This window comes from Apium graveolens, chromosome 8, assembly GCF_009905375.1.
Source record: "Apium graveolens cultivar Ventura chromosome 8, ASM990537v1, whole genome shotgun sequence".
Classification (NCBI taxonomy): Eukaryota; Viridiplantae; Streptophyta; class Magnoliopsida; order Apiales; family Apiaceae; genus Apium; species Apium graveolens.
In genome coordinates, this window is record NC_133654.1 from 100,110,917 (window position 1) to 100,136,020 (window position 25,104).

The window sequence follows — 25,104 nt, forward strand, 5'->3', positions numbered from 1 at the left end:
CTTTGGGCTATATATACCCCCAAGGGTGAAGGGTCTAGAGGTTAAAAAACATTCACACTTTTGCACACTCACTCTCTCATATCCATACACACACACATCAACCTCTCTATTACATACATACATCTTCATCTCCTCCAAAACCCTGTTCTTATTCTTACACCAGAGGCACCGTGGGAGCTAAACCCCCCTTCCGGTGTTGTTTTGTAGATACCCAACCAGCAGCTACACCTCATTTGCACCCAGAAGGTCCAGGAACGGTGTCGGACGGAGCCGCCCGCTCACCTGAGTTATCATTTGGCGCTAGAAGGAGGGGCTCTCCATCCTTGGGTCTGGGTGTCCCTGGATTCACCTTCATCAGCAAACTCTTAAGAGAGTCCACATCTTAAACCTGTAAGAACAAAAGCAACCATACCCTTTCTTGAATATGAATGGTCATTTTAGCCACGTTTGTGTGAGCTCATTACTTTAGGCCACATTTGTGTGAGCCCGCCCTCGTTGGTTAATTTTGTTATCTAGGGTTTGATAATCTTGATAGTCTTGAAGCCTGGGGTTTGATAGTCTTGATAGTTTCAGAACCCAGATCTGCATTAGTTTGCATATTTTCTTTATGTTCTAGAGCCTGCTATTCTTGTTTAGCATTATTGTTAGCAAAGCCCAGAAAGTTTATTTGGTGTTATTCTGATTTTTTTTTTGTAATCTTCAAAAAAGCAACCTTAGATCCACATTTGTAGCTTCAAATCTTGGTCAGTTGTTTGTACAATTATGGTAATGGCAAGACCAGGAAAAAGTACGGCTGGTAGGCCCTCCTCCAGTACCCATATTCGGGAACAGGACCCCTCTCAAGCTCAAGAACCTGAAGGAGACATGGAGACCCTCCAGGAACAACCATTGACGCAGCATACCCCGGTCAGGGATGCCATAAATGTCATAGAGCTCAATCAGTACGAGTACACCAATGTTCCAGTTGTAGAGGAACATATGGCTAACTTAACAAGCCATGAACTTGCTGAAGCAATCAAGCTCTACAGAGATGAACAAGCCCGGCTCCAGATAAAATATGAACAAGATGAGGAGCAAGAAGAGTCCGGGGATTCTCAGCAATCTAGGAGATCTATCTTCGACCGAATCAGAACTAAGGCAAAAAAGAATCCAAAAGAGCCTAGTAAGAAGGAGACAGAAGCAACCAGAAAGAAAAAGTTGGAAGAAATGAGAGAACAAATAAGAAGAGAAGAAGAGGCAAAGCTTGAGCAAAAAATTAAAAAAAATGCAGTTGGAAGAGGAGAGGCTCCTGGCTAAAACAAAAGGCAAAAGAACTCGGAGGGACCCTACCCCCGAGCTCATTTCTTATGACGAAGAGGACGGCAGAAGGATCTAAAAGACATGATCTATGAGCTCCAGAGAAAAATGGAAAAAGATTTCGGGTTGGAAGTTGGGGAGACCCTCATGCCCTTCAGTCACTCCCTAGAAGCCATCCCTCGACAGAAAAATCTCAAGCATTACAACTTTGACTCTTTCAATGGATTGGGGGATCCGGAAGAGCACCTCAACTACTTCGAATAGATAGCTCAGATATATTACTACAACGACCTAACCAAATCCATATTCTTCGCCTCGACCCTCAAAGGGGGGCTCAAAGATGGTTCAGCAGGATCCCATCGAGAAGCATTCACTCCTGGAAAGAATTCAGAGGAGCCTTCCTTAGAAGATTCAGAGCCAATAAGACACATGAAATACACATATGTCACCTGGAAACAATCCGCCAATATGATAATGAAGCACTCTTACCTTATATGCGGAGATTCCAAGAAGTCATCAACAAAGTCTCGAACCTTGATGAGAGGGAGGCTCTAAGCATATTTCGAAGGAACCTGGATCCGGAACACAATGAGAGGTATATTGTAGAGCTGATAAACAAAGAGCCATAAAGCCTAGCTGCGGCCTACTCTATGGTGGCCAGGTTCATAAAGGAGACAGATGTCCTTCAGGCGATGAGAATGACTCAGAATGGAGGATCCAGGAACAAATCTTCTGATGACCGACCGAAAGGGGTTACCATCAGGAGAAAAAGTTCAAACAAAGCAACCAAACCCAGCAGACCAATGTTGTGCAAAACACTCCAATATTTGAAAGACTAGGTCCTAAGACAGAATCTAAAAGCGATCCCGGTCCACCTAGGCAAGCCAGAGAGCCTAGGCAAGAGCCAGACTAGACACCACTAAACAGGACCCGAGAAGAAATACTGAAGGAGATCAAGGGAAAGCCATTCTATTATCCTCCAAAGCCCATGCAAACTCCCCCGGAAAGCAGACCTTATAACAGGCAATGCGACTATCATGAAACCCACGGACACAAAACTTAAAATTGTCTCTCTCTCAAATACTTCATTAAAGATCAAGTTAAGAAGGGCAACCTGAATCAGTACATATCCCAGGAGACAAATCAGAGAGAAGAAAGGCAAAGGAAAGGTAAGAATGTAGTAAATGTGGTCTTATGAGGGTCACACACTCCCCCTAGGAGCCCGGGCTCAGGAGATGAGGTATTCTCCGTCCAATCCAACCCGGAGATGATGATCTCGTTCAGCAGTAAGGATTATGAAGGGGTCAACCCGAATCACAACGAAGCCTTGGTGGTAAAACTTGATATTTTTGACAACGAAGTAAGAAGGATGCTGATAGATAATGGATCTTCAGTAAACATACTTTTCAAGCATACTGTGGACCTGATGAAGCTTGGGAGCGTACGCTCCAATGAATGCCAAGAGGACCCTCTGTATGGGTTCGGAAATAACTTGATCCCCATCCAGGGAACCTTATACTTGCCAGTGATATTTGGATCGGCCCCAAACCAAGTTACCCATGTGATAAAGTTCTACGTGATCAATACTCCCTCATCATACAACGGTATAATCGGGTGCTCAGCCCTCACCAGGATCCAAGCAATCACCTCCATATCACACCTGAAAATCAAATTCCCAACACCAACCGGGGTAGGAGAAATCAAGGGAGACTATGAGGTAGTTGAAAGATGTTATAGCCAAGCTCTGGTAATGGCTGAAACTCATCAGGACAACAAGAGAAAGGCCATGGTACTTCGGAAACAGCAAAGTATTAAGAAACATTGCCCCCACTCAAGGGATGATGCGAGAAAAGAAGTTCAAATCATAGAGTACCTCCCAGATCCAAAAGCAACCAAACCAAGTTCGAAAGAGCAAAAAAGCAACCAAGTCACAGAAGAGTTTGAATTAAGCCTAGGCCTCAGCCAGGCTAACCCTACTGTGCAAGCAACCAACCCTGAAGCAGGTACAGGGCAAAGCAACCACAAAGAGATGATATCCCAAGGTCAAATCTATATGAAGAAGAATACAGAGGCCCGGATCCAACAGTTGGTATCAAATATGGATCAATCCAAGATAGAGGCTGTTGTAGAACCAAAAACAATTTTGCTCAATGCAAGCGATCCTTCTAAGAAGGTAAAGATAGGATCCGGGCTCGAGGTTAGTTTCAGGAAAGATCTAATATCACTACTCCAAGGGTACTATGATATATTTGCCTGGACCTCAAGAGACATGCTCGGGTTGGATGAATCCATAGCAATGCATAGCTTGGACGTTAACCCGGAGAGGAAACCAGTCAAGCAAAAGAGAAGAAATTTTGCCCCAGAGAGGCAGAAAGCAATAGATGAAGAAATTGAGAAACTACTCAAAGCTGGGATAATATGCGAAGTCAAGTACCCAGAATGGTTAGCAAATGTTGTGATGGTGAAAAAACTAAACGGGAAATGGAGAATGTGTATCGACTATACAGACTTGAACAGTACATGCCCCAAAAACCCTACCCCTTGCCAAATATTGATCAATTGATCGACGCAACATCCGGTCACGTAATGTTGAGTTTCATGGATGCCTACTCGGGGTAAAACCAGATCAAGATGAATCCCAATGACATCCTAAAGACAGCCTTCATTACCCACAGGGCAGTCTATGCCTATGTGATGCTGCCTTTCGGATTGACTAATGTGGGAACAACCTACCAGAGAGCAATGAATAAAATTTTCAAAGACCAGATTGGAAGGAACCTGGAATCCTAAGTCGATGCATGATCGCAAAATCTACAAGCATCCCCAGGCACATAGGAGACCTGAGAGAATACTTTGATAACTTGAGAAAACACTCACACAGGCTCAATCCAAAAAAGTGCACACTCGTAGTAGGGACAGGATAATTTCTTGGATTCATGATAAGCAACCGGGGTATTGAAGCCAAACCAGAAAAGATAAAGGCAATCTAAGAGATGAGGCCTCCCAGAACACAGAAAGATGTGCAGAAGCTAGCAGGGTCACTGGCTGCACTCAGAAGATTCATCTCAAAATTAGCTGAGAGATGCCTACCCTTCTTTGACCTGTTAAGAGGAGAAACCAACAAGAGAGAAGTTAATTGGAGCCCAGAATGCCAAAGCGCATTTGAAGAAATCAAAAGGTACCTTTCTCAACCACCTGTGTTAACCAAAGCCCAACCCGGGGAGCCCCTATCCCTTTACCTATCAGCAGGGACCCTGGTAGTTGGAGCAGCCTTGATCAGGGAATAGAATGGCAAACAGCAACCAGTTTATTATGTGAGCCAAGTGCTAAAAGATGCGGAGACCCGATACCCAAGGCTAGAAAAGTTTGCTTTTTCCTTGGTTACAGCATCTAGAAAGCTCAGGCACTACTTCCAAGGAAGGGAGATACGGGTGGTAACTAACTAACCCTTAAGAAAGATAATACACAAGCCTAATACCTTAGGAAGATTGGTAAATTGGGCAGTCGAGCTGAGTCAATTCAATTTGAGTTTCATTTCAAGAACAACAATCAATGCCCAGGCTCTAGCTGATTTCATCATCAAATGTAAATTCCCGGAAGAAGAGCCCGTGCACATGAACATTGACCCTGAGAGAAACACAGATCAAGAAACAGGAGCCTGGGCTCTCAAAGTTGATGGTTCTTCCACGAATGAAATATCAGGAGTCGGGCTCATCCTAAAGAGCCCAGAAGGATTCACAATCCAAACAACAATCTCCTTTGGCTTTTCAGCAACAAACAACCAAGCGGAATATGAAGCCCTAATCGCAAGATTGAAGCTAGCAAAAACCCTTAGGATCCAGGATCTAAAAATCTACAGCGACTCACAGATCGTAGTAAAACAAACAAACGCGAGTACATAGCCCAGGATCCAATTCTAGCCAAGTACCAAGCCTTGGTCCAAAGCTACCTCTCCTTGATACCAAAAACTCAAGTCATTCAAATCTGTAGAGAGGAGAATTCAGAGGCTGATACACTATCTAAACTTGTGTAAAATTCATCAGACCTGGATTGCTCCGTCTACTTTGAAGAATTGCAGAAACCAAGCATAGAATCTGAAGAGGTCATGGAAATAGACAACAGCCCGAATTGGATGACTCCATTTATAAACTACCTGGAGAAGGGAGAACTCCCGGAAGATAAAGGGAAGGCTCAAAGGTTAAAAGCCAAAGCTACAAAATTCTTCATCGAAGAGGGTATACTCTATCGCCGGACCTTTTCCTCCCCAATCCTGAAGTGCATAGGCCCAGGGGAGGCACAGTACTGTCTTATGGAAGTTCATGAAGGAATATGCGGGGATCATATGCCCGTAAAGGCCCTAGCTCATAAAATCATAAGATAAGGGTACTACTGGCCTACTATCCACCAGGATGCAATAGAATTCGTGAAAAAATGCAAGGAATGCCAGCTTTTCAGCAATGTGACCCGGATGAGCCCAGTCCTACCTTCTTTAGTGTTGTCACTAATCCCATTTGCTGTATGGGGCATTGATATCATGGGACCCTTCCCCAGGGTCAAAGGAGACTTCAGGTAGTTGTTAGTCTCAATTGATTATATGACAAAATGGGTAGAAGCAAAGGCAATTAGAACAATAAACCAGCAAGATTGTATCAAATTCATGGACGACATGCTTATGAGGTTCGGGATACCGAGAGTACTGGTCTCAGATAATGATCCACAGTTCGTTGGTTCAGAATTTGAATCCTACCTTCAGGAACGGGGTATCCGGCACAAGAAATCATCTTTAGCCTACCCTTAAGGGAATGGCCAAGTTGAAGTAACCAATCGAATACTTCTCTGAGGGATAGAGAAGAGGCTCAGGGAAAGCAAAACCAAATGGCCAGAAGAATTGCCTAACGTACTTTGGGCATATAGAACAAGCCCCCGAACAAGCACATGAGAAACACCTTTCAAACTGGCTTATGAAACTGAAGCTATGCTACCAATTGAAGTAGGATCCCCCTCCCATCGAGCAAACAATTTTGATGAGATAGCAAATGAGGAGTGGCTCAGAACAAATATTGAGCTAATTGATGAAGTCCGAGACCAGGCGGTGGCAAGAATGGAAAAGTATAAGGAGAAAATCAAAGAGCACTTCAGCAAGAAGTCCCGGGTCAAAAACTTTCAAGTTGGAGACTTGGTCCTTCGAGACGCGGAAGCTTCAGATCCCACCAACACTGGGAAGCTAATGCCAAGGTGGGAAGGCCCATATAAAGTCAACGAAGTTCTAAGGCCAGGACCATACAAGCTCATGAACATAGATGAATCTGAGATCCCAAATACCTGGCATGGACTCAGGCTCAGAAAATTTTACCAATAGAAGAAGCAACCAAAAGCAACCAAAACTTGTAGCCTATGGCAAGCAACCAATCTATGATCCTATATTTTGTATGAAGAAAATTTCAAGCCAATGAAAAGAATTTTCCTTTCTTAGAAATTTATTACTTTTAAATTACTAGTACAGAAAGCAAAAAACAATCCGGTTATAGTCTTATAACCGGGTTCGAAGCAAAAAACAAATGTAACCACTATTTGCTTAGAAAAGTTCTAAGTAAATAGAGCAATCATCAATCCGGATACGGTATCACACCCGGATTGAAAGCAAATTCAGAAGCAAAAAAGCAACCCGGATAAGCATTTGAATCCGGGTTGAATACAACCATTATGTACTCGGATTATTTTCTAAGTACATAAAGCAAATAAGCAAACGTCAATCCAGGTTGTTATCATACCCGGATTGAAAGCAAATTCAAAAGCAAAAAATCAACCTGGATAAGCATTCAAATCCGGGTCGAATACAACCATTATGTACTCGGATTATTTTCTAAGTACATAAAGCAAATAAGAAAACGACAATCCGGGTTAGTATCATACCCGGATTGAAAGCAAATTCAAAAGCAAAAAATTAACCCGGATAAGCATTCGAACCCGGGTTGAATACAACCATTATGAACTCGGATTATTTTCTAAGTACATAAGTAAATAAGCAAACATCAATCCGGTTTGGTATCATACCCGGATTAAAAGCAAATTCAAAAGCAAAAATAAACCCAGATAAACATTCGAATCCGGGTTCAAAACAAACATTACGTACTAAGAATACTTTCTAAGTACATAAGACAAGCAAACATTAATCCAGATTGAAAGCAATTTCAAAAGCAAATATCAAAAATGATAAGCACTCGAATCCAGATTGATTTACCATAAGAAAAGCGAAGTCAACCCAGATAAGGCTCCATACCCGGAACAACCCGGATATAAACCTAATCTGGGTTGGGGGCCATAACCACAACCCGGATCAGGATTTGTGTAATTGAGCCAGGATCCGGATTGCTCATAAAAGCAAAAACTTCCGGATAAAGTGTCCCACCTGGACCGAAAGACAAGCAAATATTTTCTATGATGGAAGAAAAGGACAAGGAAACAGAATTAAAACTTAAAGCAAGGTCCGGATTGCCATCAATCCGGAACAAATCCAAACATTACAAATTGTTCAAGTCAAAGTGTGACAATCAGGAATCCTAGAAAAAGGGAAATTACAGGGGCTGGGCCCGAGAAGCTTAGCAAAGCTGGTCCAGATCTAGAGGAAGCTGGGGCAGGGGCCGTCAGAGGGTTTCGGTTCCCCCTTATCCTGCTCCACTGTAGCCTTCGCAGCCAAAAACTCCTGGATGAAGCTCTCCCAGGATGCCAAGGGGTCGGTCTTGATGTGACGTTCGGAAATGACCCAGGATCTGCGGACCTCAGGCACCCCGGCCTGGGCAACCTCGAAGTCATATACATCACTGGCCTTGAATTCGACAATTAAAGCTTCCTTATTCAAGTCTTCCTTGGCAGCAAGTTCAGCTTTCAGCCTCTCCACCTCCTTGGCAAGCCCCTCAGCCCGGTCATCTGCATCCTTCAACTTCTCATTTAACCCGGATTCAACAGTCCGAAAGCTCTCCCGGGCCTCCTCCAGCTCGCCCTGTAAACTATCAGCCAGTATCTTCTCAATATTAGTCCGGTTGTTGGCCTCCCAGATCTCCTTAAAAGCAATATCTGAGCAGATAGATATGGCACTCCCGAGCTGAGAAAAGATAAAAAAGAAATTAAGTACAAAATAAAATGGGGGGCACAACCCGGAACTAAAGCCATGGAAGTTTAATTACCTGCCCCCAATGGCCGGTTACCCTCTTCAAGGAAGCAGCCATGTTGTACCGTTCAACTTCCTCCCAGTCTTCCTCAGAGGGAATGCTAGACTTAAACCTGACTAGATCAACCATGATCTTGGTCCCTATCTTGACAGCCCCCCATCCGGACCCTTCCCATCCAAGTCACATACGACCCGGTCAGTGACAACAGCTTTGCCGCGGGGAGGCTTACCCGGGGTCGACTTCCTCTTCTTTGAAGGAGGGTCCTCCTCAGAAATCTCCTGGACATCCGGATCGGCCACGTTCTGGGGGGCAGAAGACTCGGCCACACCCTCAGCATCCGTAGATCCGGATCCGGTCCCGAGAGCCCTCTTTGTTGTCTTATAAGCCATGCCCAGAGAGTTGAAAGCTGCTGCATAAGCTGAAGAAGACATTATAGCCCTGAATGAAGGATTGTATGTTGGATTTTAAACGCAGCGGGGCATGACAAAATACTTTTACACATACAAAATCTAAATAAAAGCATATAGATCATGAATAAAAATTCAAGGGATCGAATCTAACCTTTTAAAATAATTCGGAGACAACGATCAGAGATCCTTAGAAGTTGCTCCTCAAGTGTGAAGCACTCCACCGGTATCCACCAAGAAAACGATGTTAAGGAGGAGGAAGGAGGTGGAGAGAATTGGGTTTTCCAAACTTTTTGGGTTTTCGGGTTCTGAGGTTGGAATAAAATTAGGGTCTATAATAGTGTATTTATAGGCAAAATTTTCAGCTGAAATTTTCCCATAAATATTATTATTATCCCATTTATTATTCTCATTAATAATTAAAACACCTTTTAATCATTAATCAATTTTCTAAACACTTTAGAAATAATTCTCTCTCTTGATTTAATTTCCAAAAATTAAATCCTTTAATTAATAATATTAAGAACTTTTCTTAATTAATTTATAATCAATTAAATCTCATTTAATCAATTAGTAAATTTGGCAATTAATTATTTATTTCACAAATAAATAATTATTTAGCCATTATTAATTAATTCCTCCACCATTAAATCATTCTCTTTTTATGGTGTGACCCTGTAGGTTCAATATTAAGCCGGTAGTAGAAATAAATAATAATAAAACTATTTTATCATTATTTATATAAATTCTCTAATTTATTAAATATGATTAATTAATCACATTTATTCTACATCGTGAGGGATACTTCTCAGCATATCGCGACTATCCGGATAATATGAATTCACTGCTTAAAATACCAAGAACCTATTCAGTGAATAGTTACCGTACAATAAACTCCTTCTACCCTACAATGTCCCGATTAAATACAAGGCATGGATATTGTGTCAAGCCTATCTAATTCAATCACTTGCTTACCATTTACTATGCGTAGTTCTATGCAAATTAGAAACTCCTTTCTAGTTTCATTCACTCTGGCCAGAGATTCCTGAACTAGCATAAGTGGATCAGGCTTGAACATTCGCTTCCTTCACTGGAAGGGGTAGATCATTTATTGATCATACACTATCTTCGTGTACAAATTCTTATACCCAGAAGAGCCCTAATAATTGTCCCTGGAGACTAAGAACTAAACCAAAGCATAGTTCAGTGTACACAAGATGACTATGATGACCTCAATCTAAGGATACTTGTACAACTATCACTATGTGAACAACTGCTGACACGTGAGTGAACTCCATTAGTTGTTCAGCTGTGCGAGTCAATGACGACTCTTTCAGAAAAACGAAGTTCTTAAAGTTATTTTCAGTGAACTTATTCTATAATAAGCACCTACATACTAGCTATAGTGTCACCACACAAATGTCTATGAGAACAGACATCCTTCATAATGAAGCAAACATAGTATGTACCGATCTTTGCGGATTATTAATTACCAGTTAGTAATCCTATGACCAGGAACTATTTAAGTTTAGAGTTATCATCTTTTTAGGTCTCACTATTATGATCTCATCATAATCCATAAAAAGCTTTACTCTAAACTATGGTATATCTTATTTAAACACTTAAATAGATAAAGCCCGTAATAAAAACAAAACAAGTCTTTTATTAATATCAATGAAATCAAAACAGATTACATAAAAGTTATTCCTAAATCCCTATACATGATTGGACTTAGGACATATTCCTTTTAATCTCCCACTTGTACTAAAGCCAATCACTCTGGTATCTAATACCCATCTTGTCTTTATGACGATCAAAGTGACTTTCATAAAGTAGCTTTGTGAGTGGGTCTGCTATGTTGTTATGTGTGTCAACTCTAATTCAATACAATACAAGAAATGTTACCACGCTCCCACTAACCCTTTTGTAGACGCATGGTTCATCTATGTTTTTTGATAAAATCAAACTCTTTGATTGTCTCATCAAAACAAATGTTCCATCTTTCGAGAAGCTTGCTTTAAACCACATATGGTTCGCAGCAGCTTACACACTAGGTTTTCATTTCCCTTGGAAAGAAAACCATCTGGCTATTTGCCATATCACATAGTCGTAGTAAGCAGCATTCACAAGCAAAATCCGAACCGATTTTAACAAGGCTACAGGTAAAAGGTTTCATCAAAGTCAATCCATTGCCTTTGTTTGAATCCTTTTGCCAAAAGCCTGGCCTTAAAGGTCTCCACCTGGCCATCTGCTATAATCTATCTTTTGTATACCGTATACATAGATTCCATTCCGGATTTCATGGCACTATGCTATTTCTCTGAGTCAACACTACTCATAGCCTCATTATAGGTTATAGGGTCGTCATCATCAATGATCAATAACTCATTGTCATTCTCAATGACAAGGCTATAATACCTCTCAGGTTGGCGAGACACTCTCCCTGATCTATGAATGGGCTGTTCCACAAAAGGTTGTTCAGTCAGAACAGGTGTTTCCACTTGATCCGTAGTAGTTTGTTCTTCTTGAACTTCATCAAGTTCAATTTTGCTCCCACTGTTTCCTTCAAGGATAAACTCCTTTTCCAAGAAGGTAGCATGTCTGGAGACAAACACCCGATGATCGGTGCAAAAGTAATACCCTAAAGTCTCTTTAGGATATCCCACAAAACTACATTTTCCGGATCGATATTCCAGCTTATCTGGGTCAACTTTCTTGACATAAGCTGGACATCCCCAAATCTTAACGTGTTTAAGACTCGGTTTCCTTTCTTTTCATATCTCATACGAAGTTTGAGGAACAGATTTTGGAAATCACCTTATTCAGTAAATATGCTGAGGTTTCCAATGCATAACCCCATAGGAATACTGGAAGATTTGCATAGCTCATAATGGACCGAACTATGTTTAACAAAGTTCGATTTCTCCTTTCAGATACCAATCTGGAGGAGTCCACTAGGAGATTATACCATTTACTTTGAGATAATCTAGAAACACTCCATCAAAGTATTCACCACCTCGATCTGATCGAAGAGTTATAATACTATATTTGGTTGTTTCTCCACTTCATACTTATATTCTTTGAACTTTTCAAAGGCCTCAGACTTGTGTTTCATCAAACACATATCCGAATCCAGATCTATCATCTATGAAAGTAATGAAGTATGAAAATCTACCCATGACTTGCGTAGACATTGGTCCACATACATCTGTGTGTACCATTCCTAGCAAATCTGCAGCCCTCTCTCCATGTCCACTAAATGGAGACTGCAGTGCCACAATGAAGTGAGATTTTCATCATCCCTTTTCTTTTATTAGTTTGTTCAATCTGAAGTAAACTATGTCACATTTATACAGACCATTATTTAAAGTACGACGTCCATAAAGAATATTATCTCTAAGAATAGAACATTCATTATTCTCAATAATAAATGAAAATCCAGCCAAGTCTAACATGGGAATAATATTCCTCACAATCGAGGGAACAAAATAACAATTATTTAAAATAATAGTCTTGCCCGTAGGCCTATGTAAATGAAATGATTCTACATCTACAGCAGCAACTCTTGCTCCATTTCCATCAGTAGAATCACCTCCTCTTCCTCAAGAATCCTACTTCTCCTAGGTCCCTGCAACGAATTGCAGATGTCAGAACCATAGGCGGTATCTAATACCCAAGTAGAAATTTGGCTTAATGACATATTCACTTCTATCATGAACATACCTGAATCAGAAGCGACAGTCTCACTACCCTTCTTCTTCTTCAATTCTGCAAGGTAAACCTTGCAGTTACTCTTCCAGTGCCCCACCTTGTTACAGTGAAAGCAAACAACTTTGCTCTTGGGGTCTTCAGCTTTTGGTGGAATCGGCATTTTCTCACCTACTTTCTTCTTCTTGGAAGAGTTCCTCTTCCTTTTCTTAGGATTGGAACCTTCACCAATTAGAAGAACAGAACTCTTCTTAGGGGAAAAATTCGATTCCGCAGTCTTCAACATGTTGTGGAGTTCAGGCAGGCTGACATCCAACTTATTCATGTGAAAGTTCACAATAAACTGCGAGAACGAACTCGGAAGTGATTGCAAGACCAAGTCTTGGCTCAGCTCCCCATCCATGGCAAAACCAAGGTTTCCAAGATGTTCAACCAAATTGATCATCTTAAGTACATGGTCATTCACAGATGATCCCTCAGACATCCTAAAACCGAACAGCTCCTTCGATATCTCATATCGAGCTGTCCTCCCTGCCACATCATACAACTCTTGTAGATGCATTAGGATAGTGTGAACATCCATATGCTCATGTTGCTTCTGTAGCTCAATGTTCATGGAAGCTAGCATGATGCATTGAGCAACATTTGCATCATCTATCCACTTACGATACACAACATGTTCATCATTATGTGCATCACTAGCAGGTTCAGTAGGCTTAGGTGAGTCAATCACGTATTCCAGCTTCTCAATCCTGAGAACAATTCTCAAGTTTCGAAGCCAGTCAGCATAATTAGGACCAGTCAATTTGTGAGCATCTAGTATGCTCCTGAGTGATAGTGCAGAAGATATAACGTAAAAAGTAAATCTGTAAATGATAAACACATAACAACACTTAGCAAATATTCGATTTCATTTCAAAACACTATATGAATCGGGTCTTTATTCATAAGTGGCTCCCACTGGTTTTCCTAATTTATTCAACCCCCTACATGAAAAATTAAGCATTCATAATGCTAGTGGGAATAGGGATCCTACATTCCATTACACAACCCCGGCTGTGGCACGAAACGCCATGTAATGTTCAATAGGCAGACAACTCTTGTCAATTATATCTAATGTTATTCCCTAATCAAACTTTAGCCTCTTCAATAATTGAGTCACGGCTTTGGCACGACAAACTCAATATTCTAAGTCAAGTCTAACCCAATATTCCGTACAATTGAATCAGTCCCCAAAGGCCCACGGCTGAGGCACGTAACGAACTTTAGATTCTTATTCAATGTACACATCTCTATGTAATAGACACGTATTTCTTATTTCGAAATCAAAGCCCTCGGCTGTGGCATGAAACGACAATAATTCAAAAATAAGAACTACTTTCTACCATGTTGGAAGGCTATGACCGACACAAGCCCGTTGTATCATTGGCCAATTACTACTTGATATTATTTAATTTTAGAGGGATTATATTACGTTACAATCATAATCATATTATAAAGAGATTCTTCATTTTAAATTAAATATTTCAAATCAATAATCAATAATCAGATGATTCCCAGATCGGGTGGAGCATTGTCAAGAGGCGTCACTTAATAACCCTTTCTTACAGATAGAAATCTGTTGTTGACAGAATCATCCTTTCTCTCATATCGAAAATTCATATTCAATTACGTGTTTCATAAACACAAGAATCTCATGATTGTATTCATAATATTATTATTAAGTTTATGAAACAATTTCACTATACTAGGTTGTCTAACAAACACCTTATGTTTATTTAAGCTCACCTAAATCTATCATCGCATGATAAACTAAGCATATATCACATATGTCAACATGAATAAACATCAAGGTAGGCATGTTACAACATCTAGCACATTAGTCTAAGCATTATACATCTCTATGTATCACATGAAGCATTTAAAAGCAATTAAAAACAGTCAAAAACAGCTTTAAAACACTTCATGGAAATATAAACAGTTCAGAACTTTTATATAAACTAAAATTGATCACTCCATTAGATCCGTCTCGAAAAAATGAATCCAACGGTATATTGCACGCCCAAAACGGAGTTACGAAACTCCCAGAAAATCAATTTTAACATCAACAAACGGGCTGTAACGCATTACAGGAACACATTACAATCCCTGTAACGCATTCCGGTGATGCGTTACACACCTTTTAAGCCATTTAAGGGTGTAACGCATTCTTAAGCCATTTAAGGGTGTAACGCATTCCGTGAATGTGTCACAGGTGTGTAACGCATTCCCAGAATGCGTGACACCTCTATTAATTTTTTTTTTGTTTCTTTTTCAGCAGCCGCCAGACAGATTCCTCGATTCCCGTGCCTGACTATCACAATAGTACAGCCGTACCTTTGCTTCCGTGCAGCAGAGTTTGTACAGATAGATAACAGATATATACATACAAATAATTCATATATATATAATTATTTAATTACGAATTTAATTGATATAACTTCAAAAATTCATAATAAAAAATCTATACATCATAAAATTATGAAAAAAATACCCAGACGATCTACAACACTTGTAGAACCCAGATCAACATTCAAAATTATTATGAGAAAAGATTTCTCATCAGAAAAAATTAATCCATGATATAAATTGTAAAAATCATAATTAATTCATACAAGCACATAAAATTCTGAAATTTTTACCACAGATCTATATGCATACAACCTATGCTCTGATACCATTGTTGGATTTTAACGCAGCGGGGGCATGGCAAAACACTTTTACACATACAAAATCCAAATAAAAGCATATAGATCATGAATAAAAATTCAAGGGATCGAATCTAACCTTTTAAAATAATTCGGAGATAACGATCAGAGATCCTTAGCAGTTGCTCCTCAAGTGTGAAGCACTCCACCGGTATCCACCAAGAAAACAATGTTAAGGAGGAGGAAGGAGGTGGAGGGAATTGGGTTTTCCAAACTTTTTGGGTTTTCGGTTTCTGAGGTTGGAATAAAATTAGGGTCTATAATAGTGTATTTTTAGGCAAAATTTTCAGCTGAAATTTTCCCATAAATATTATTATTATTATCCCATTTATTATTCTCATTAATAATTAAAACACCTTTTAATTATTAATCAATTTTCTAAACACTTTAGAAATAATTCTCTCTCTTGATTTAATTTCCAAAAATTAAATCCTTTAATTAATAATATTAAGAACTTTTCTTAATTAATTTATAATCAATTAAATCTCATTTAATCAATTATTAAATTTGCCAATTAATTATTTATTTCACAAATAAATAATTATTTAGACATTATTAATTAATTCCTCCACCATTAAATCATTCTCTTTTTATGGTGTGACCCTGTAGGTTCAATATTAAGCCGGTAGTAGAAATAAATAATAATAAAACTATTTTATCATTATTTATATAAATTCTCTAATTTATTAAATATGATTAATTAATCACATTTATTCTACATCGTGAGGGATACTTCTCAGCATATCGCGACTATCCGAATAATATGAATTCACTGCTTAGAATACCAAGAACCTATTCAGTGAATAGTTACCGTACAATAAACTCCTTCTACCCTACAATGTTCCGATTAAATACAAGGCATGGATCTCGTGTCAAGCCTATCTAATTCAATCACTTGCTTACCATTTACTATGCGTAGTTCTATGCAAATTAGAAACTCCTTTCTAATTTCATTCACTCTGGCCAGAGATTCCTGAACTAGCATAAGTGGATCAGCCTTGAACATTCGCTTCCTTCACTGGAAGGGGTAGATCCTTTATTGATCATACACTATCTTCGTGTACAAATTCCTATACCCAGAAGTGCCCTAATAATTGTCCCTCGAGACTAAGAACTAAACCAAAGCATAGTTCAGTGTACACAAGATGACTATGTTGACCTCAAGTCTAAGGATACTTGTACAACTATCACTATGTGAACAACTGTTGACACGTGAGTGAACTCCATCAGTTGTTCAGCTGTGCGAGTCATGTTCAGTGAACTTATTCTATAATAAGCACCTACATAGTAGCTATAGTATCACCACACAAATGTCTATGAGAACAGACATCCTTCATAATAAAGCAAACATAGTATGTACCGATCTTTACGGATTATTAATTACCAGTTAGTAATCCTATGACCAGGAACTATTTAAGTTTAGAGTTATCATCTTTTTAGGTCTCACTATTATGATCTCATCATAATCCATAAAAAGCTTTACTCTAAACTATGGTATATCTTATTTAAACACTTAAATAGATAAAGCCCGTAATAAAAACAAAACAAGTCTTTTATTAATATCAATGAAATCAAAACAGATTACATAAAAGTTATTCCTAAATCCTTATACATGATTGGACTTAGGACATATTCCTTTCATTGTAATGCGGCAAACCTGCAATGGATGAAAAGAGAACTGTCAGGACAGAGGGTAAATATACTGGACCAAGCAACCAAAACTGGAAAGCAAGTACTACAGGAACCCGGACCAAAGCAAATACTGCAGAAAACCCGGGTTAAGGGACAACAAACAAGGCCGGGATCCAGATCATCAAGTAAAAAAGCAAACTACACTTTGATCCGGATCATAGGCAAACATTTTATGCAAACAAATTACAAGTAAAAAAGCTAACTAGACACTGATCCGGATTGGAGACAACCATCTTATGCAGAGAGACATGAAAGCAAACAGGACTTTGAACCGGATCAACAAGCAAAGCAAGAGACTCGGATCAAAGGCAATCATTATATCAAAACGAATTAAGGCAAATCAAAAAAGACCAAAAATCCGGGTCGACAAGAAAGGAAAAACCTGGATCAGTGAGGAACTTACATCCAAGTTGGAACAACAATTTGTGATTCATAAAAGTATCCCGGGTTGGCTGGAACCCGAGACTACCACAAAATTTCCTCATTTGATCAACAGCCTCCCCTTCTAGGATTTCCAGATTGAACTTTGTTTGAACTTCCCCAGTGGTGAAATAAGGGTGGAACTCCAGGTCGAAGCCTTTCAACATTAAAATCTCCCCGTTCCAATGTTTCAACGAGGTCTGGTGCATCACCGGTTTGGACCTACCCGGACCGAAGCCACACTCGGCTTCCCGGAACCTAAGCCCGTAGAAGGGTTTCTGGCTCGATCTAGAAAGATGGAAAATCTGATGGAACAATTTGAAAGTGGGCAGGAGCCCGGTCTTGTTACAGCAAGCTATGGACCAGGTCATAGACTTAATGCCGTTTGGGGTTATTTGTATTGGGGATATCTTGAAGACGTACTTGCACAGATGTTTGATGAATATGTGGCAGCGAGGGCTCCACCCGGATCTTAAGTGCTCCAGCCACACCGGAACGAAGCCATCTGAGGGGCGGTGGAAAATCCTCTCATGAGGTTCCGACCACCTCCACGCAATATCAGGAGTTAACTGAAATGCGGCCCAGATTGCTTTGTCCATGTCAACCGGGTCAGCCTCCACATAGAAATCCTTCAATTGGTAGTGATCTCGGCTAATCCCGAACGAAGCAAAAGCATCTTCTAAGGCACCCTTATTATACACTCCTGGGTAGCCATCCTTGTGCCTCTCGTATCTAACCCGGGCATAGTAAATGATATCCTCGAACCCGGTAGGTATCCTGACAAAATGGTATTTAATATCGGACCAACGGCCTTCAGGTGTAAAGATAACCGAGTATTCCGGAAGCCGCTTAAACCGGAAACTAGAGATTGTTCCTACAGACCCAGACCCCTTTTTCACCATCTTGCCCCGGATCTGTTCTCTTCCAAAAGAATCCGGATCACTATCGTCTTCAGAAAAAGATGGGTAGCAGTTAAAAACTCTCCTAGCCCGCTCCTTAATCCGGACCATAAACCTATTAAAATGAAGGTCAGTTAGCCTGGGCCCTACCGATTTTATTTGTTTTGCTAAGCGGTCCAGATCAAGTACGTTATCTTAATTTTAGCATAACCTAATGATCCGGACCACCAATGCAAGTCCAACCCGGAAAAACATCAACGATCCGGATCAAGTTAACTATAAGCCAAAAAATTTGAAAATCATGGACCCAGATCCCGGTGGCAAGCACCCCGATCCGGATCCATAGCAACCAAAAACAGCTAGAAAAGCCCAAGTCATATAATCCTACCCAAATACTTCTCGCGGATCCGGGTCTAATACCCCTTACCCGGATCAAAACCTAAAACCCTAACCCACAAACAGAAATTTTGGGAATCAAAGAGCAAAACACAACAACTTTATAGACACACACGATTTTTCTATCAAGAACACGAAGAATAGATGCAGCAAAACCCCAGAAAAAAACGACAACAAGCACAAAAAAACGAACCAAATGAGCCCCAAAAACTACAAATCTAAGCAAAATAAAACACAAAACAAAACCACAAAGCACAAAACATATCAACAGAGGCAGATTTGTATTTCCAATTCATAAATGGGAGATAAAACTCGAGCATGCAACAATGCAAAGAAAAAGCGCAAGAAAACAAAAAAGAAAAAGCAATAAGAGAAAGGGCTTACAGATTGGTTGAAGACGAGGGCAAATAAAGGCAGAACGGCGGTGGAGAATCAAGTAGCAACCACTTCAAACCTTCGAAGAGAATTGAAAAGAAGAGAGAGAGAGAGAGAGAGAGAGTTTTGGGCTTTCTTTCGGTGGTGAATAAAAATGAATGAGAAAGGGGGAGAGCGGCTTTTTATAGCCCAGGGTAAACGAACAGCCCCTGCTACGTGGCAGGGTTTGGTTGGTCAGCCCAGCAGTTACTAAATGTATATACATTTATATATACATACTTAAATCACATTTAAACCCCATAATCATTATGGGGGCGATTTTATAAGAAAACAACTGCCCAAATTCAAAATTATTGGGGGGAAGAGCCGAAAAACGTTACAAATTCCAAATTCTTTCAGAACCCATATCCCTCGACCCGGATCAATGACCATTACCCAGATCCACCAGATCTGGATTGGACAGCAACCAGGAGCAGAAATTTTTCTAAGGAACTAGAATTCTTCTACCTTAATCGGATTGGAATCTGCTACACCGGCTCCGAATTGGGGGGCAACCAGGAGCAGAAATTTTTCTAAAACGTCGAATCTTATACATTAATCCGGATTGGTATCTACTATACAAGATCTGGATTGGGGGGCAACCATGTGCAGAAATTTTTCTAAGGCACCAAAATTCTACTACCTTAATCCAGATTGGTTTCTACTACACCAGATCCAGATTGGGGGGCAACCAGGTGCAGAAATTTTTCTAAGGCACCAAAATTCTACTACCTTAATCCGGATTGGTCCCTACTACACCATATCTGGATTGGGGGGCAACCAGGAGCAGAAATATTTCTAAAGCGTCGAATCTTCTACATTAATCCGGATTGGCATCTCTATACCAGATCTGGATTGGGGGGCAATCAGGTGTAGAAATTTTTCTAAGGCAACAAAATTCTACTACCATAATCCGGATTGGTCCCTACTACACCAGATCCGGATTGGGGGGCAACCAGGAGCAGAAATTTTTCTAAAGCATCAACTCTTCTACCTTAATCTGGATTGGTCTCTACTACGCCAGATCCAGATTGAGGGGCAACCTAGAGCAGAAATTTATCTAAAGCATCAACTCTTTCACCTTAATCTGGATTGGTATCTACTACTCCAGATCCGGATTGGGGGCAACCAGGTGCATAAATTTTTCCTAAAGCAGCCAAGTTTTACTACCTTAATCCGGATCTATCCACTCAACAGCAGACCCGGATTGGGGGCCAACAGATTGACAGAATTTTTCTCCTAAGGCAACAGCTATGTGATTCTACTCTACTCCCTCATACAGAAAATCTGCATAATGGAGTGGGGGACGAATGATAGGGTATAAGAGACCCGGCTAGGATTCAACCTGGATCTAATTGATATCAGGATCGATCGATGGACCAAGACCCCCCCCTCTCCCAGAACAATCAAGTGGAGAGACCAGGCCCGGGGTCATCCCACGACCCGGATCCGGATCCAACCCGAGACCTGGACCATCTGCCTACCTGGATCCGGATCAGGGCCAAGGTCACCATAAGGGGGGTCCCAGCAAATACATGCACATTCCACAACCCGCCAAAGAAGGGTACGTGGGCACATGACGATGACAGCTATCAACAACCAACACACCAGACAAGCACGACGCGTATCAGAAGGCCGTTAGGACACCATGGAGGTGGTCCTCCCCTGGACACGTGTAAGCAATCCACCCAAGTCAGGCGTCCTCTGCTCCCAAGATCGAACGGCCCTGATTTAGAGGTAACAACCACTAAACTCTACCTTTGGGCTATATATACCCCCAAGGGTGAAGGGTCTAGGGGTTAGAAAAATATTCACACTTTTGCACACTCACTCTCTCATATCCATACACACACAGTAACCTCTCTATTACATACATACATCTTCATCTCCTCCAAAATCCTGTTCTTATTCTTACACCGGAGGCGCCGTGAGAGCCAAACCCCCTTCCGGTGTTGTTTTGCAGATACCTAACCCGCAGCTACACCTCATTTGCACCCAGAAGGTTCAGGAAGGGCGTCGGACGGAGCCGGAGTTATCACCACTGTTTTGGTGATGGGTTATAGGGGGTGGCCAGGGTGACAATAAGAAGGAAGAGTGACAATAAAACACAAATAAGTCCTAACTTGAGAATTTTATGATAATTTGTTACAAAGAGGAAATATTTGATTAGAGTATTATATAATTAAATGAACTTGATGTTGATAGTCTTAAAAATTGGTAAAAAGAATGTAAAGAGAAATTTTGGATTTTTTTATAAAATAGTGGAAAAATTATATTTTGAAAAGAATGATTCTATATGATTGGAGAATTTTATAACTACTTAATAATTGTATTCATTTTGACTCCTGTAAAGTTAAAAAAAAAAGGAGTGTACGTTGAATTGTTATTAGGTCTAAAGGCAGTAAATTATAGGTTTTTTTTTCAAATTTGAACCAAGAATCGGTTTTTTTTCTTGATTGGACGTTATCATTTAGAAAAATACTAAAAACATGATAATTCGCCTGAATTAGAAAATTTTGTTTCCAATCACGTTCTATACATGTTGTACATGGGCCTGCAGCAGAGTAGACCGTTATCTAGAAAATATTCTCCTATAAAAATAAAAATATTTTAAGTTGCCTGAAATAAAAAATAAAAAAATACAGAAATATTAGGTCCATCTGTGGGGACGATCCAGAAGGAGGTTTGAGGGTACTAAGTAACACCTACCCCTTCTCAGTGGTTTTTAAGATGTCACTGTCACTTATCAGCTGAGTCAATTATGGTTAATCATGAAGTACTCCTACCACCTAAATTTTGCAACACGGACACTTAATAAAGAATAAGAGGCTGCTTGACCAAAAAAATGGATTACATGAAGTTTTCATAACACAAATGATTATTAAGAAAAGTTGAAAACACGTTGCCTTTCATTTTCTGTCAGATACATCTATGAATGATTAGAACTTATCTCATTATTGTTGGTTAAAAAACATTTTAATTTCTCAGAAAATTAGAAGTTTGGTTGTTATTTTTTAGAGATTTTAGCGCAAAAGAAATTATGTCTTTTTCAATTTTAAGAAATTATGTCTTTTCAATTTTAAGAAATTATTGTTTTTTCCTAATAATTTAGCCATTTGTTAATACCACACTGCTAAACTTAGATTTAGATTACATATCACTTGACTATTTTGTTGTTCGATAAATTAGAATACAAAAAGCATCTAGCAGTTATTATTGGAGAGAACGTGCATTTAATTATATAAAACAAAATAAACTAGTTAGCCTCTATAGTAATGTATTAAATTATAATTTAAAAAAAATAATTATAACTTATAAGTTATGATTTACCAAATACATTAACAACTCCCTAAATAATTTATAAGTTATGAGATTCATATCACTCACTTATAAAATACTTTTGAACTTTAAGCTAAGTTACATTTTTTAAGATATGTCAAACGGGCCAAATATCTGCCCCACTTCTATCTTTCTTTTTTTTTTCTCTCTTTATCTTCAAAAAAATGTGATTTTTAGCCTTATGCCCCAATTCTTTAACCATTTTTTGGCTATCATGTGAATTTTCATGTTAACGTGTTTGTATCTTTATTTGAAAGTTGGAATGTCATGGAATCTCAAGATGGACGCTCAATATTTATGTTTGTACGTGTATATAAAATATGGGATAAACTGGAATATAAAAAATATCTTACTGTATTGGACATGCACTCCATTAACAAATCAATATTTATTTATGTATATAAAATATGGAATAAATTGGAATACAAACACTTCGTTAACAAATACATTAGGGCCGTTTCGATGACTACTTAACTTTAAATTTTCCTGAATGTAAAAGAGTTAGGGTGTTTAATTTGTTATATTTTAAATTGGACCAACAAAATTTGAAGTTCCAAGTTTTGTAATTATCATAAAATATATAAGAATTTAGTTACCATGTTAATTACCACGAGTTACATAATTATTTAAATATAAAATCATTAACTACTTATCAAAAATTATTAACTACTTACCAAAATGAACAATACAATCTTTAATTACATGGTAACAAAACAAACACAACCATTTTATTTACCATAAAACCTGTGGTTTTCAAGTTTCTTAAGTAACTATAAAATTGACCAAAAAAAACCACTCCTAGGCCTAGAACAATATGCATAAAATAATCAATGTAGGAAATGTAGGATTTACAAATATATTAAAATTAATCATTACTAATAATAAATTTCATGCCCATAATTAATTCTATAATTTCATTCACTACTAACTAGCCAACTACCTAATTATCAAATTATAATTTTATTTCAATAATTAATTTAAACATCTAATAAATAAATATAGTCAAATAAGAAATATGTGAAGTATAATATCAAACATTTCATAATACTAAATAAGTGAACTCCGATTATATCACTTATATATCAATTTTTCATATACAAGTCTATAATATCAAATTAAACACTCAACACTCGTAACTTAAATTTATGTAAATATAAATAGAATTATATCTATACACAAAATTCATTTTTAATCACGACCAAAATAAAATTAAAACTAAACCAACATAGTTAGTTATATTATCAAAAGTGTTGTTGGTAGTCTGTCACTCTATTTTGTTCATCGTCTACATTTATAATTATATTTAGAATAAAATATTATTATAATCGATTAATATTCACAATATATTTACAAAAATACAAATATAACTAAATTTCTATAAAAGTAATATATACAATATATTCACTAGGGCAAAAAAATAAACTATTGTACCATGCAAAACAAATTTAAAATAGTAAAACAATTGTTTGGTATGTATATAATGGCCCAGAAAAATAAAATAATATGTACTACTAAAATTGAAAAAAAACTTAATGTAATTAGTCAAATTTGCTGCATCATGATATAACAAAATAACAAATACTATGTTAAAAAATTATATTATTGATCTATTTAAAACAATTGATATATAATTTTCTCTTAGACATGGTTTTACATAAAATAATATAGCCTAAAATAAAATAATATTTAATTGGCCACAAATAAAATTAAAAAGTAAATCAATATAATTAGATTTGGTTGATATAAAGTTACGAGTTTTCTTCTCTATAATATTTATAATATATTATTTGAAAATAGAGATAATTAATTATTTTGTATAATAGCTTGTTCACCAAAATACTATACTCTGTGCGTCCATATTCGGGGTTCACTAAATAATTTTAAATATTTTTTTAAAAATAAAAGTATAATATTTAAATTTTTATATAGATTTTTTTAAAAAAATATAAAATTATATTTTATAGTAACTTTAAAATGTGTGCCCAGTATTAAGAAAAAGTATGTAAATATTACACTAGGAGTATACTATTATGCAAGCTAAAAAATCAAGATCCGTTTTTGATTGAAGCATTTGCTTCATGTTTCTTGAGATTTTTTCTCAACTTTTCCTCTTTTCTTAGCCTTTTTTTTGAATAGTTTAAATCTGTTCTTGAAGTTTTGGTCGGTTCACGCCATATTTGCATATTGAAGCTTTGTTTTTAGCTTTGTTGGGTTCATTGTTTCATCTTCTTCATGGCTGGTTTGAAACTTCAAGTTCAGATTTGTTTTTCATGTTGGTATATAGAGGTTTCTGTATAGGTGTCTTACATTTCTGTATAGGTGTTTTAGATGTAGGGTTTTAGTATTTTTGTGTAAGGAATGGTTGTGTTTTTTATTCTACTGAAAAAATGATACAAACTTCTCCATTTATAGTAGGAGAATATAAACCATCATACATGAATTAAATGAGATACATCTTTCAAGTTCTATGAATCACAATTAATATAACTTCCCATGTTCTTAGCATTCATTGAATAATGTTCCAGAATTTTCTAGAGTCTAAGAGTTTAGTTTACTTTAATAAATTCCCCCCTTAACTAACTATTTTCGATCCTTCATGCCCATTAGCCTTTTGTAA